The sequence below is a fragment of the Pelodiscus sinensis genome, chromosome 26, assembly GCF_049634645.1.
Source record: "Pelodiscus sinensis isolate JC-2024 chromosome 26, ASM4963464v1, whole genome shotgun sequence".
Taxonomy (NCBI): Eukaryota; Metazoa; Chordata; order Testudines; family Trionychidae; genus Pelodiscus; species Pelodiscus sinensis.
This window is the reverse complement of record NC_134736.1, coordinates 11,227,717-11,241,422: the sequence shown is the minus strand read 5'-3', so window position 1 is coordinate 11,241,422 and position 13,706 is coordinate 11,227,717. Positions and strand designations below refer to the sequence as shown.

General features: G+C 45.9%; 1 protein-coding gene across 18 annotated transcripts in view; it reads left to right on the top strand.

Annotated features, from left to right (window-relative positions):
- Window positions 1-13,706, top strand: part of ARHGAP32 (Rho GTPase activating protein 32) — a 465,356-nt gene that overhangs the window by 395,110 nt on the left and 56,540 nt on the right. Inside the window, exon 1 of one of the 18 annotated variants that reach the window (XM_075909256.1) lies at window positions 770-2,406. The exons of the other annotated variants lie outside the window; for them this stretch is intronic. The gene's annotated coding sequence lies outside the window, so the exon portion shown is untranslated. Of the gene's footprint in view, window positions 1-769; window positions 2,407-13,706 lie in introns of those variants that run through there. 18 annotated transcript variants of the gene reach the window in all.

Sequence of the window (13,706 nt, the reverse complement as noted above, 5' to 3'; positions counted from 1 at the left end):
AGGTTCAACCCAATAAAAACCCTGCTCGCCTCGCCATGCCATGCCATATGATGGACATTACAGAAGTGTAAGAATTTAGTCTTCCTTACACTCTGAACATTTTGTGCAGCATTGCCTGTGGCTTGGAACCATATTCTTGTCATGCAGGCTGTGTGCTCATAGGACTGATTGCTCCCCCTGCAAAGCACATAGTGTAAAACACGTAGTAAAGTCTTTCCGCAAGCACCGTGATCATCATCAGAGCAGTAATCTCTTGCCAATAAGACCACCATCATAAATTAGGAAAGGCGTTTAATGGAGTGTGTGACAGTATCCTTGCATTTTCATTCCAGTTATCAGGAAATAGGAGCAGTTATAACCTGCAGTCTTGGTTTTAAATCAAATGTGCAAAATTAAAAGTTTAATTAATTCAGTCTTGCAGAATTCTTGCCTCAGGCAAACCATGAATAATTTTGTTAATTTCAATGCATTGTAGTTAAAGGGCATGAGTGAGTAAGTTTTCCTGATATAACTGTCCTGTGTTTCCATTTTTCCTTTCTTAGCCTTGCTGATCTGATTTTTTTAATTGAATTTACTTTCATTGTACATTTACATTGAATTTACTTTTGTATGTATTTTCTAAAAATGTTTTAGCAAATTAATTTGTTAGCAGAAACATTAATGAAATAGGTAATTATATGTGAATATTAGACGGAATTTGCAGAAAGAGAATTCTAAAGTCAGCTTCATAAATACATACGTTAGGAAACCTCATTCTGTGATTTAAACTCATCCAGGCATGGAAAAAGAAGTATGACATTGTAATCTGCTTCCAGCCAAAAGAGCTCAGATTATGAATATCAAACTGAGAACAAGTGTTATCAGTAGGCTTGACTTGATTAATGATTTTTAACAAATACATTCAAGAAAATTGAGTTGCTTGAGGACAGTCTTTGAACAGTAAAAGAGAGAAAATTTGTTGATCAAATTATTCACTGTGAATTGCCCATCTAGCCCTACTATTTGCCAAGATGTCAATATAAACAGAACCAGATTCCTCTCTAATCCCTCTGGTCTACAGTTTACTTAATTTATCCACTGATTTTATATCTCAAAGTTTGTTCTTGAAGGTACCCAATTTAATGTGGGTATGTCACGTAATGCAGTGTGACTGTCCCTGCTAGCAACCCCCTCCCTTTCTGTGTTATGGAAAACAATCACATTCAGGCACATCTCATTGTCCTGGCATAATAAACCCTGACCTTGTTTTAAGTTAGGATAGGAGGAAGCTACCTACTAAATTTGGGACTCCTAAGAGATTTTGGTGGATGGATAGACAGGCTTGCTGGCTCACTCCCAGACAGACAAACACTCTCAAAAATATAGTTGATTTATTTATACAGCACCATAGGTATGAATGATACTTTAGAGATTAATAGAGGATGAGATCCTTACCCTGAGCTGCTTACAGTCTAAGGAGGAAAGGGGATTAGTTTGTTGTGGTTAGATTTTCTGTCCAAGACGACACGATGTGGGTGTCTTAGGCCAAGTCTACACAGTGCTGTAACTTTCTGGCTCAAGGGATTGGAAAAAACAATCTACCCTGCAGCAAGTTACAGTGCTCTCAAGCACCAGTGTGAACCAGGCTATGTTAGCTACTCTCCTCACAGAGGTGGTAACATAGAGAGCTGAGAGCACCTGTGCCTTAGCCACACTTTTAGTTTAAGGCGCTGCCGCAGCTGCCCTTTTAACTGTTAAGTGTAGACAAAGCCTTACTTGCTGCAGGACTAGAATTCCTCCTTGTGAATGCATGACTCAGCTTTTTATTGCCCTCCCTTTCTGTGATTCAATTGCTTTTCTTATCTCTGGAGCCAAACATATTGTCCTGTCAACAGGCCACTCCTTGTGCCTTGTAATCCTCGGCCTGCTGGAATAAAGGAAAAGCGGCAAATGAAGGGAAACCAGATCCTCAAGGAGGTAAACTAGAAAATCGGCCATTCAGAGCTGTTTGAGTAATAAGCAGTCACCTGAGTGGAAGACTAGAGTAGCTTGTTTCACAAGTGTGAGCTCTGGGAGGGGCCTCGTGCGTTGCTTGAATCACAAAGCACAGTGTATACTGCCTGAGCCAGTGTGAGCTCAGAATCAGAGGTTCCCTGATCAGGAGACAAAGCCACAGCATGAGAAACTGAGCTGGGAGCCCAAGAGAAGAGAAGTGGGAAAGTTGTGAGGGGCACAAGTGTGGTGGATGTTTAAACTGGAGGCAAAGTGCAGTGGAAAAATGACCTTTCACACTGTCTGGATCTAATCCTTTGGGGCTGGACTAGAGAACTGAGCTGATTAAGAAACTCCACTGCTTTGTTAATGAGTTTTGAGGAGTTAGTCTGCTACGGCTGAGGTACTGATTTTCTACCCTGAAGCAAGAGCAAGGTAAGAAGTGTTGTTTGCCTTTTTCTGGTATCTCTCTTGTCTACTTTCGAGGGGGGGTGTTGGTTGGTTTGGTTTTGGTTCCCTTCACCCGTCACTACTTGTTGCTTGTTAGTTGTTTAATTAGTGTTAGTAGATTTACTATCTAGCAGCAAACTATTTGAAAAAAGCTTTTTAACAAGAGAGCATCAGGAGTGAGAGTCTAATTAGCATAGGTGTGTGTTTAAAATAGACTGGGCAACTAGGGTTGCCAGATGGTTTCAACAAAAAATACCAGACACACTTGACATGACATCACAATCTACGTTACATCTTATGTAGAAAATACCAGACATTTATATTTTCTCAATTTGTTTCCCAAACAGAAAGCTCAAATACTGGACTGTCTGGTTCAAAACTGGACACCCGGCAACCCCATGGACAACTGAGTCATTGTACTCTAATTACCAGTGTGCTATGTAATGTTTTCAGGGCACTGGGATGTTGTCCGGAACACTGGGGCAGGAACTGACCATCCAGGATTCAGGCCCTAGAGAGAGCCCAGGTGCCTTATTTTCTGCGGCAGCAGCAGAATCTTTACTCTCCTCTGCTGGATGAAAATACCTGTAACTCTGCAATAGGTGGTGACGCTTGGTTGTCCGGGGCCTAACTGCTGAGTCTTGACAAACTTGTTTTTGTTGTAAGAGAAATAAGCTCCCCAGGGCTCCATTCCCTTGGGCAGAATGCTTGGCTCTGGAGTTCACTTGTCATGCCAACAACATTTTAAAGCCCATGCTTGCACATGCACACTACTTCTGTTAATTGTTGTAACTCTGTTTTCCCTTCTGAACATATCTGTTCCTGGATCCATTTTAAGCAATTTACACTTACTGGGTGTGCTCTGGGTACATTGCAAACCATTAGAGCAGTCCTGAATACAGGAATCACATTTCTAACACCCATGAAAGCTCTCACTAACCCCTAAAAGAGAAGTCTCAGAGGGGTAGCCGTGACAGTCGTTAACTTTAAAAACGACGAGTAGTCCTCTCGCACCTTAGAGACTAACAAAAATGTATCGGGATCATGAGCTTTTGTGGATAAGACCCACTTTATCAGATGAGTTGGCATGGAAAGAATAGAATCCAATCAATATATACAGGCAGTCCCCTGGTTACATGGATCCGACTTACATCGGATCCCTACTTACAAATGGGGTGAGGCAACCCCGCACTAGCTGCTTCCCCCCAGCAGACCAGGGAGACACGAAGCTAGCACCCCCCCCCAGCAGACCAGGGAGATGCGGAGCGGCTTTTCTCAGCAGACGCCTCAGCTTGAGAATAAAGGACTGAGGGAAGTGAGGTGTGGGAGAATAAAACTGAGCTCTGGAGAAATGTTTGGCTAGAGTTTCCCCTACAATATGCACCAGTTCCGACTTACATACAAATTCAACTTAAGAACAAACCTACAGTCCCTATCTTGTACGTAACCCGGGGACTGCCTGTATATAAAACAGCAAAAGAAATACCTGTCAACTGTAGGACCCCTGTTAATGAAGCTAAGAAAGAAGGAATTTGAAAAGGTAAACTCCCACACCATCCTCAGTTTTCTCCTTGTGCGTATTGTTTGAGGTCAGCATTTCCTGCTCCTACCAAATGTGCAGCTACACCTGGATGAAAAAGAGTCATGGGGCAAATGGAAGTGCCTTACATTTGAATTTCTGTTGGTTCTCCATAGCCAGTTTCATCTTTTTTGCTTCTCTTTTTAATTGCAACTTAAGACAGGCAGATTTTCTTAGGGAGCGGTTCTCAACCGCCGGTCTGCAGACCCCTGCTTGCTGGGCCGCAGCACATTGCCAGGCCATGTCCCCAGCTTTTAATTAGCCCCATCCTGTTGGGGTTCCCCATAAGGGAGTTTCCTTCCAACCACTTCACCACACAGCAGCAGGGTGTGTGGGGCGGCTGGCAGCCAGGTGTGCTGTGGCTGGAGCTGGAGCCACAGTGAGGCTGTCCCTACTGAGGCAGCCTTACCAGGGCTCTGGTTCCAGCTTCACCAGCTGCTTCGCGGCCTGGCAGGCAGGGCCACGTGGAGACCGGCTGTGGTGCTGGGGGGGCGGGGTAGCTGAGGCTGCATGGTGTGTGACTGGGGCCTGCTTCGTCATGGGGGATGGGACCTGCTGCATGGCGGGAGGGACAGAGCCCTCTTGGCAGGGGGCTGCGACCTTCTGTGGCCACGTGGTGGGTGGGGCTGGGACCTGCTCTGGCGGCCGGGGCTGAATAACATAATACGGAGGGGGTGCAGGAGTCAGGGCTGGAGTGTGTGAGGGGCCTGCGGCTGGGGTACATATTTTGATGAACCAGAAACAATGAATATGGAAATAAATGTTACCAGTCCACCCACAGTTTGTGAATGGGTTTGTGGTCCCTGGTATTAAAAAAAAGTTGGGAACCACTGGTCTTAGTAATGGCCCCACCCTTCACCCTACAGATCATTGATGTTACTGTCCCTATAGGGACTTGCATAGTTAAAAATGCTGCATCTCATGGGCAGCAAATGCACTATCTTTAAAAATAAAAACCTCCTTGAAAATAGCGTGTTCATAACAGGCAATAGTTTGTCTCTCTTTATTTATTCACAGTACCTCATTGAGGATGTCGTATAGTCCAGTGGTGCCCAACCTCGTTATACAGGATAAACCCAAGCACAGCCATGTGAGGGCCAAACAGATCTTGCTCTGTGTGTATTTAGATAGGTTGTGATGTAGAGTAAAACAAAGAGATCAGTGCATGGAACGTATATCAGGGTTATAGAACATGGGAGGCAAACCACTGCTAAGGACTCAGCTGTTAGTATATTGTATTGAAGGGTTATATGAAGTGCCTGGGCTATATGAAGTGCTCTCCTAGGCTGTTGGACAACTCTGCTCTAGTCCATTTTGAGGACTAAATGGTCTGCAGGAGGTTGTGATTTCTGACATCAGTGCCCTCGCTTAAGTCAGGGCTTCATTGTTACAGGCAGGACACAAGCATAAGAACGGCCCCCAGTGAAATTAAAGCTGTGTATTGATAAGATTTTCTGCATTCCTTTCTGCTTGAGGCCGCTATACATTGTAATGTATTCCTAGGATTTAGAATCCAAATTTAACTTGTTGCCAATCACAAGTATATTGGGCCTGATTGTGATATGCGCTAAGGCCCTTTTATAGCATTTTGTCTGAGTAAAAGGGATGGAAAGTGAGATTAGCTGTATTTTGCATCAGCTTTAAGACCATTTCATGCTGCCAGTATGGTGTAAGGAGCCTTTTGTGTCTACACTGCAGCTGGGTACCAACCTCCCAGCCTAGGCAGCCAGTCTCCTGCTAGCGAGGTTTGCATGGGTGCACTGCAAATAGCGGTGTACACAGCAGCACTGTCAGAGGCTCAGTCTAGCCCTGCAAGCTCAATCCTTCCCTGTTGAGTCAGGGGGAGGTTCAGTCACTCTTAGGTCTGGTATGTCTGACTGGAGTAAAGCAATTTTGGCTTATTTACAATTACCTTGAAATGTGCTAGAGAATTAAAAGAACAAGAGGCCTTTGACTGCAAAGAAAAAGGCCCTCTCCAATTGCAAGACTGCTTCACCATGGGCCAGAGGGCAGGGAACTAGCCACTCTCAGTAGAGATGTAAAATCCTGATTAATCAGTTAACTGGTTAAATGACTAAGTGGGATCGGGGGGAGAGGGGGAGACTGCTCCAACCCAACAGGAACAGCCCACAGGGTTTCTGTCTCCATCCCTGTGTAGGGCTAGCTGAGCTGAAGCAGTGGGGGGCTGCTCCCTAGGAACCGGGTAACCGGTTAACCATTCACAACCCTAGCTTTCAGGCTGGTAAAAATGGAGGCAAGATACCTGAAGGAGAGGGCAGGACACCAGTATTAACTCTGCTGGGTGAGGGAAACCCAGCTGCCAATTGCACTGTTCTATGGAGTCCCTGAGAAGTGTGTCATAACAACTGTACGGTGTCTGTTGAAAGCACAAGTGCTGGGTTCTGACTTCAGACTCCCATTCCAGGTGGGTCGCATGTAGATCATCCTGCTGGAATAGTGAGGGTCCCTCCACAGTCATTCGTCCAATCCAGGATTGCGCTCCCACCAAAGCCTGTCACCAAAGGCCTCTTTAATCAGCTTTGCTATTGATCTAACTAAGTGTTCTCCTCCTGTCCTCCACCTCCAAGGACTGTGTAAAGCAAGAGCACCTTGACTGGAGTCTCTCCAGATTTCTGCTCATTTAGACCCTGGTCCTCATTAAACTGACTCATGAAAGCTCTGGACTGGGAATTGAATGTGGGTCTTGCACCTGGAAGTCCTGAGCAATGTTCCCTCTAATTTTTTCCATCCATATCTGGAATACATTTTATGTGCACCAAGCCTCTGAACTAGGTAATCAAATGATCCCCTATGGCATAGAGGACACAGTGTTTAAAAGAGTAGTACCTGGTTGACGTTTGTTCTCCCACCATTGGAGGTGTATTGGTGGGAGATTTGCCAAACTACAAAGGTGGCAAGGCTCAGTGGAGCACATTTGCGGTGGTCCCAGTATATCTCTTCGTAATATCTCCCCAAATAGTTTATCTGTGTATTGATTACGCACTGTGCCTCTTCGGTGCATATTGGCCATTAAACCAGGACTTAAGCACACATTTATCTGATAGGTTTATGTATTGATCTAGTACATGCCAGGGCACGTTATGTCAAACACTGATGCTCTTCCAAGGTGAACATTGGGGATAAACCAATACTGTCTCCCCGATGGATAGATCAGGAGGCATTCAGCTGTGCTAATCATACAGTTTTCGGAGGCTCAGAACACTTTCAGATGGACCATTAGTCTCTGAGGGTATGTCTACACTACCCCGCTAGTTCGAACTAGCGGGGGTAATGTAGTCATCCGCAGTTGCAAATGAAGCCCGGGATTTGCATTTACAGCTAGTTCGGATTAGAAGCCTAATCCGAACTAGCTAGTCCGTGCCACGTGTAGCCGCGCGGCACGGGGTCCGAACTAGCCGGCATTTAAAAATGGCGCCGGCCGGCTTCATGCAAATGAAGCCCGGGAAATTCAAATCCCGGGCTTCATTTGCAACTGCGGATGACTACATTACCCCCGCTAGTTCGAACTAGCGAGGTAGTGTAGACATACCCTAAAAGTGCAGCAGGATTGGAAGAGGCAGAAATTAGATTTACGCCGAAGTCACTTGCTTTGCTGTCTCCTTTTCCTGGTCCTTTTGTCTCCATCTCCTCCTTTGTCTTTTGCCTTCTTCCAAACCATCTCCAGCAGCCATTACCACCACTTCATGTGCTAAATGCCCTCCAATACCCTCTTTTTAAATCTCTCCCTTCTAGCAAGACTTTCCTATGCTGGTCTCCTGAGGCCTTCTTACCTTTGAACTGCTGCCCCATATATTTTATTTGCCTGACTTGGACTGCAAGTCTTTCAAGGTAGGGACCCTGTCTCAGCCAGACGAAGCCCCACTATGCAGCTATGTATGACAAACAAGACCCAGTTTGTCAGCACCTAATATTTACAGATATATACATATAAAAATAGGGTAGGATTTAATGACACAATTTTTCATTTCTTTGGGATGGGGCACATTTGAAGCTCTACCCCTCTCCCTCTTCTTCCCTTACCTTGGACCTTAGATTAGAGTAGACCTCCTAGCGAAGAATATTGGCTATGCTCCGGCATGCCAGAAAGGCAGTTTGCTCTTCCAAGTGCAAACTGCCCTTCTATGAACCTACTTTGTGACTCATTAACCTTGAGGATGTTCTTCCCATCCTGTGACAAGTCCTCGACCAGTTCTGCAGCATCTCTTCATACAAAGTAACATCTAAACCAGCATTCTTGTCAGTGACACTTGGTTAAGTTCATAATATGAGCCTGATTTCCTGAGCTGCTGCAGAAGCCAGTGGAAATGAAACATGCATACATACTTAAGGTGTGCGTGCATGCGCGCATAGACAACGTTGCTTGTTAATGGCCATGAATAGGATTTTCTGTGTTTTTGCTGGAGCTTCATCCCCCAAAGAATTCTCAGACACAAGATCCCAGACAAAAGCTGATGCGATCGGTATATGGCCAAAAAGAGCTGTAGTTTTCTAAGGTAATTTGCATCAGAAGAAGTCTAAAAGCAAGGGCAGGAGCACAATTGTCTACCTCTACTTTATTATTTTAATCATTAGCATTTTATTATTATTAAAACAGTCATGCCATTTATCATTTTTAATGAATAATGATCTCACCCTGCCTATGTACAGGGCCACTTGACAATTTCCAAAATGTTTATTCCCTACTGAGTTTTTTTTCACCATCACTAATTAATTGCGTTGATCATATTTAATGGTACTGAAATGTATTTTATTTAACTAGCCAATTAGCCCGTCATAAGACGGGATTTTCAGGTCTCTCCTCCACATCAGTCTTCTCTCCTGAGCCTCCGGTCTCTCTCTCTCTCTCTCTCCTCCTCCTCCTGCCTCCCCCCTCTCTCTCTCTCTCAGCTCTCTTTCGCTTCCTGCCTCTCTCTCTGTCTCTCTCTTTCTCTTCTCTCCCTCCTGCCTCTCACTTGGGGGACAGCTGTTTGGGCTCCGCACTCCCCGTGCTGCATGGGGAGCGCAGAGCCCAAACGGTCGCTTGCTCCACTTGCTCCCCCGCGGTGGCCTGGCTGAGCGGCGCAGAAGTCAGCTGAGCGCTACGGCGGGAGGCGAAGGGTGGCGGGGCAGTGACGTTCACGACCAGGGGGTGGGGCCTGAAGCCGCTGTCATGCCGCACGTCACCGCCCCGCCCCCCTTCGCCTCCCGCCATGGCGCTCTGCTGACTTCTGCGCCGCTCAGCCGGGCTGCCACGGGCGAGTAAGCGGAGCAAATGGCTGTTTGGGCCCCGCACTCCCCATGCAGCATGGGCCACCCAGAGGGAACAGTCAGCATTTCAGCAACAGCGCCACCCAGAGGGAACAGTCAGCATTTCAGCAACAGCGCCACCCAGAGGGAACAGTCAGCATTTTAGGCAGCGGCGCCCCCCAGAGGGAACAGCCAGCATTTCAGCATTACAGACTCTCCTCAGACATTGGGCTACTATTGTTAAGGACACTCAAATGACATATCTTTAAGTTATGGAACAACTTCTTAACCACAGAGCTGTGCCTTCATGGGTATTGGCCCAGCACTAGAGAAAATGTTGCAGCAGTGTAAAGTACATAGTATATTTTCATTGAGCAATAAATAAAAGTGCAGTAAAAGTGAGAATTTTATAATTGGGGTGGAGAATTATTTTTGTAGGCTCCTATATTAGAGGCATTCAGAAGACATACCCTTCAAATGCTTAGGCCCAAGCACAGTGCTCAGTAACATGATGAGTGCCATTGTATTGATGTGTATTGCATTACCTTCCACTTGAAGTCCATGGCACTAATCAGAATAGTTAGCACTGTGTCCAATGGAAAGTGTAAATGATTCTATAAAAGTGATTTTAAAGAAGTCTTAAGGGAAAGACATCTCTACATATTAGAGATGCGACTGGTTAACCAGTAAGCAGGGGGGGCACTCCAGCCCACCCACCTTTAGTCAGTTAACTGATTAAATATCATTGTAACCAGTTAACTAATTAAACTGGATTTTACATCCCTACTCCATTTTAAGGATGGAGAAACTGATGCATAAAGCAGGGTTCAGTAATTTACCCAGTATCTCAGGGAGCATAACTGAACACTACTCAATTTAGTGGGAGTCTTTGGAGTCAGTTGAAATAAATGGGACAACTCAGTGCATCAGGTTAAGCACAGGCATAAGTGTTTGCAGGAACACAGTGAGGCCAGGAATCGAAGAGCTAGGAATAGAACTCACAGCTCCTGACTCCTAATCCTGTTCTTTAGCCCCAAGAACATGGTGCTGCTTCTCCTCCTTCCACAATAAAGTGTAGTTTTAGAGTATAATCAATCTTATTTTGGGGGCCTCATCGAATATCCCTTCAGCCTGACTGACTGTGGACTATCTGCTTTCAGAGAATGGATTTTCTCCCTGGTATGTGATGTTTAGTTGGGCCTGTATGTGCTTTTTTAAAGATGTCTCCCACACTCCATTCCTTTGTGAAGTTTTTGCCACTGGATGTTATAGTTTTATGTAGTTTAAACCACGCTGCTACGCATGTTCTAGTTTGTGACCTTAGCACAGCATTCTCCTCGCAGCAGGGGACAGCTGTGTTCCATAGCATGTAAATGGAAGAAACTCATATGCTGCCAAGTGGTGAAAATGTGGTTCAGCATGAATCTTGGAGTTACTGTGGAAAATTCTTGGAGTTACGACGCATAATTCTTTCAAAATATCTACTGGTGTGAAGTGGCAGTCAAAAAACTAAACTATTAGGAAAGGAATAGATCTGACAGAAAATCTAATAAGGCCACTGTATAAATCCATGGTATATCCACACCTTGAATATTCTGTGCAGTTTTTCTTGCCCCATCTCAAAAAAGATATGTTAGACTTGGAAAAAGTACAAAGGAGGGAGGCACAAAAATGATTAGGGAAATGGAACAGCTGCCACACAAGGAGAGATTTAAAAAGACTGGGACTGTCCAGTAGAGAAAAGAGATAAGGGAGAATATGTAAAATCATGAATGTTGTAGAAAAAATGTATAGAGAAGTGTCATTTACTCCTTCATATAACTCATGACCCAGGGCTCACCCAATGAAATTAACAGTCAGCAGCTTTAAAGCAAACACGGGAAAGAACTTCTTTACACAATGCACAGTCAGTCTGTGGAACTCATTGCTGGAGGATGTTGTGAATGCCAAGAGCATAACTTGGTGCAAAAATAATTAGATACGTTGATACAGAATAGTTCCATAAATGGCTAATAACCAGGATGGGCAGGGACACAATCTCATGCTGTGGGTGTCTCCGGGCTTCTGACTGCCAGAAGTTGGACCTGGATGATGGGATGGAGGATGACTCAGTAATTGCTCTGTTCCGTTCCCTCCCTCTGAAGCATCAGGACATGCCAGTCTCAGAATTCAGGATACTGGACTAAATGGACTATTTGTGTGGCCCATCCTGGTCATTATTATGTTTGTATCAATGTCAAATTCACAAATAATTTTATGTCCTCTGAAACTGCATTTTTGTAACAAACTATTTGTCCTAAAATTTGTACCCAAATCCATTCATAACTGACATAGCTATGCCAGTAGGGTTACAAGACGGTTTAAAAAAAAATACCAGACACATTTGATCTCAGATCGGGCAGGGGCGGGGAGGGGGACCATCTGGGAGGGGGCAGGGGGAGATCGGGGGGAGAACCGGCTAGTGGGAAGCAGGGCTGTCCGAGAGGAGATTGGGGGGAGCAAGGCTGACTGGGGGGGAACCAGCCACGAGAGGTTTGCGAGGAGTGGGGTGAGGGAGGAGAGAACCAGCCAGCAGGAAGCGGGGCTGGTCGGTGGAGAACCAGCCGCCAGGGAGTGGGACTGGCGGGGGAAGGGGGGTACTGGGAAGGGAGAGAACTGGCAGGCAGGGAGCGGGGCTGGCTGGGGGAGGGGGAACTGGCCGGCAGGGAGCAGGGCTGGCCCAGGCTCACGCAGATCCCAGGGTGCTGCCCATCCCGCACACGGTCCTGGTGGGGCGCATGGGCGAGTCCAGCCCTGGGGATTCCATCCCGCGCCCAGCCCCACCCTCCTCCTCTCTACTGTGTAGTTCATGCAGCGTGAGCACTTCTACCAGCCAGGCAGTACGCAACTATGCACGGATACTCATGATAATAATAAAAATTTAATTAGAAAATACCCATTTATATGTCCGGTATTTTCTCAATTTGTTTCCTGAAATACCAGACTGTCTGGTTCAAAACCGGACACCTGGCAACCCTATATGCCAGAAGCACTTTTAAACAGCGGCCAGCTGCTAAGTTTCTTCTTCTCTCAGGCTTCTCATTTCAAGCAATGGATTCATCTCTTCCGGAAAGGAGGAGCCAAATCTGCACACACACCCCATGGTCCAAGTGAGCGTGAGGCTGGGGTGGTGTGTTGCCCCAGCTTCACAGCCCCCGTGCTCTGGCCAGCCAGGGAAAGGCAGGAGTGGCGCGTTGCCCCAGCCTCTGTGTCTCATGCTCCGGCTGGCTGGGGGAAGGTGGGACTGATTTCCCTCTGCCCCTCCCCGCCAGAACGAGGCTAGGCGTGGGGCTGGGCCACGGGGGCAGGACAACCACCAGCCCCTCCCATGGCTTGCATCCCCCTTCCTCTCCTGAAATTCCTGCGCACAGGTCTGTAGTTGTACCTTTTGTTTTAAGCTAATGTAAACCCCACACCTAGGCTACATCTAGACTTGCATGATTTTCCACAAGTGCTGTTAACTGAAAAGTTTTCCGTTAAAAGCATTTGCGGAAAAGAGCGTCTAGATTGGCACGGATGCTTTTCCGCAAAAGCACTTTTTGCGGAAAAGCGTCCGTGCCAATCTAGACGCCCTTTTCCGCAAAAAAAAACCCCGATCGCCATTTTCGCCATCGGGGCTTTTTTACGCAAAATAAATCTGAGCTGTCTACACTGGCCCTTTTGCAATACTCCAGACGTTGCCTCATCAGTGTCAAATAAAGGGGAATGATCACTTCCCTCAATCTGCTGCAAGTGATCCTACTAATGCATGATACCGTCTGCATGTTTTGTTAGTCTATCAAGTGCTACCAGACCATTTGTTGTTTTTTTAAGTTTATCCTGTACAGACTAACTCCGTTACCCCATGAAGCTCCCAATATGTCGTTAGCCTTCTTGGCAACAAGGGCACACTGTTGACTCATGTTCAACTTTTTATCCACTGTAATCACCAAGTCCTTTTCTGCAGGACTGCTACTTAGCCAGTCGGTCTCCAGCCTGTCAGTGCACAGCATTCTTCTAGTCAAGACCCACTAAATTGACCACCAATCACTCTCTTGTCGAGTCCGGTACACTCCAGGATCTAGAAGCTTAAGGGAAGTAGAAAGGAGGGTTTCTCCATCAACCCAGTAGCTGGAGTTGCATAAATTAGATCAACTTTGCCCTGTAATGTATACCTGTTCTTTGTTCGTCTGTTGTGAAACCCTGATGGCTCATGCTTATTTTATACACCTACTTTTTGCCTATCTCTGTCAAATCATGCAATAGAGGCGGGGGAGAGGGTCAAAATGTTTGTCCAGAGGGACTCTGATTTCTCTTATGTACATGGATGATTCACTGTAAAAAGTATCAAATTGTTTTAATCCAAGAAACATTCTTGTCTACAGTATGTCATGATTTCAAATGAGATCGGCAGAGGAAATTGTGTTTAACTGAAGGACAG